Source organism: Bombus fervidus, chromosome 10, assembly GCF_041682495.2.
Source record: "Bombus fervidus isolate BK054 chromosome 10, iyBomFerv1, whole genome shotgun sequence".
Classification (NCBI taxonomy): Eukaryota; Metazoa; Arthropoda; class Insecta; order Hymenoptera; family Apidae; genus Bombus; species Bombus fervidus.
Window position 1 is genome coordinate 9,139,252 of NC_091526.1, and position 2,450 is coordinate 9,141,701.

At 34.0% G+C, this 2,450-nt stretch overlaps 1 long non-coding RNA gene across 1 annotated transcript; it reads left to right on the plus strand.

The window, feature by feature from the left end:
• The first annotated feature begins 381 nt into the window (after positions 1-381).
• Positions 382-2,117, plus strand: LOC139991346 (uncharacterized). The gene is made up of 2 exons (XR_011800802.1): positions 382-566; positions 870-2,117. It is a non-coding gene; the product is annotated as an uncharacterized lncRNA (long non-coding RNA).
• The last annotated feature ends 333 nt before the right edge of the window (positions 2,118-2,450 follow it).

The window sequence follows — 2,450 nt, forward strand, 5'->3', positions numbered from 1 at the left end:
TTAATTACATTCTCAGAAATATGAATTTACATAGAAATCCGCAGTCTAGTTTGACTGATATAATGTGTTGTTTAAATTTTATTACAGGCCCAGATAAAAAAGATGTAAAAAGTGACCTTTACTTCCTATTTCGCAATTCCAACCATATTGCTATTTCTTCAAATTATCTTTACACGTCATCCAGTAATCTAATCTTTCTAATTTTTCAAAAAAGATCAAGTCGCTTGGCTGAGTTTTAATAAAGTTAGTCTGTTTCAAAGAGCGTGTGCTGATATTTACTGATTATCGTAATCAGGGTGGCCATGCTTCGCTAAAATATTAATGTATCATCGTATATTTATACTTGGGCAGACGTTAAATGAAGATAATATATAAAATAAAGTGAATGAAGTGGAAGATAATATTTCGACGGATATCGCAGAAATATAGTAGGATACGATGGTTATGATAACATGGACATGATAGAATGGCTGAATGGATTTAATATGATTCTTTTAATTAATCATGACACTAGGCTTATCTTTGCATCGAATAATTAATTGGAACGTGGATATAACGATAAGAAAGTTAAAATGGTGTGAGGCGCAAGAGGAATTTAACTTTACAAAATTAAATCTGCTAAGAAAGATGTGCAATTTAACAGATAAAATAATCTGCGAGACCTAAATCCTTAATCGAATCATACTTAATTTCATTATCTTGAAAATGTTCTTTAATGAGTCTCGTTCCAGAAATTTTATAATACACGCAACATGTTTATAAAATTTTTTCTATGAGACGTATTTAGATATAATACTTTCGTAAGCCCCTGTTTATTTGGCAAGCTCTACAGCGTATTCACCGTTCTACTTCTTATGCTAGATGCTGAGGATACTCGATAATCGAGTGACTTTCGTGACTTCGAGTGATTTCGCTCAACGTCCAACGAACAGCTCGAAACCGAATACCAGGAACAGTAAGAAAGTATTTACCAATCATTTTAAAATCCGGAATAAATCACGTACATTTGTTAAAGATAAATAAATGAACAGAATTAAATATTCCAGAGTTACAAGAGACTTCCCTTCTTTTTTTTTTTTTTTTTTTTTCTTCTTAACAAGCTTCTTATTATTCGTCATGAGAATTTAATACCAACAATTTGTGTCTCGCGTGACTTACAGAATTTTAGTAATAAGATTAGTCCAATTGTATAAGAGAGCTCTGGAATAATTTATTTCGGCTTTATTTGCATCTTATTTAAAGGGACAAAGTCCAAAGAGGGACTGATACTCTCTTTTTTTTCGAGTTTCTTCTACACAAAAGGGAGGAGCGTTTCGCAAGCTTACCCTTCGTACAATAAATAGAAGGAGCTACATACGTTGTTCAATCGTGAAGATCGCGGTAAACTTACGAAATTTGGAAACGTCAGGGGTATCGTAAGGTTTCTGCAAATCTTTTTTATGGATTCCCGTGATTCTCGATTTACTGCCGCTTTTCGTATTTCTTGTGCGTATTAAAGGACCTTGCACGGCGCAATCTCAGCGGGAAATCTTTGCAATAAAACGTCCAGCTGTTAACCACAGCTGCCATCGTTGATAGAAAAATTTGGAAATATCGTGAAAGTCCAGATTGTCGAAGTAACACGTGCACGTTGTTGAAGTAACATTGTGAAAAACAATTTAGAGGAGACAATTATTATAATAGAATTTCTCGAATAATTAGTATGACCTGAGCTACGTGAATAAATGATCGTGTTTGGTGTGGCATTATCAGTTTCCCATTAAATTTAGCTGTTCTTTTGGCAATCGCCGTAAGAGATTCAAAGCAAACAAATCCATCGACTGTACGTATTTATTAAACATCTCAGAACTTAAAATTAAAGAGAGAGAGAGAGAGAGAGAGAGAGAGTAATGATTCATCAATTTTTATTTCGCTAATCTAAAATAAATTTGTTAAGCAAATTTGTCAATACGTTTACCAAGGACCACCTTTACCTAGTTCGATGCAAATGAGAAACGATAAGTGTTAGCAACACCATTTCCAAGAAACTTGAGGCACTATGTCAAACTTAGTTGACACGAGAAGCAACCACTGTACGCCCAACTGACGGTCACGGAATACATTACTTCTTGATACAATCTCCCTGCTTGATTTCCCTTTACCTTTGATTTTCTCCTACCTCTGGAAACCACTCTGGTATTTAATATTAACACAGTTCTTTAGAAGGAACAACTAGCCCTCTCGATAAACTTAAATATAAATAGAGAACTTTGTTACGAAGTTAATTTTGGAACAATTAGTGGAATGTTTGTCAATCTTCGTTCAAAGTGAATAAAATTCGCGCTGTAGAATTCCTTTCATGAATAAGAGAGTGGCTGGCGATTCAAATAAAGTGAAAAATTAGTTGCCAAGAAGTAGAAAATGTTTTTTATTCCCGTAGTTTTCTTACGCCAGGCAAATTAAAATTAGCA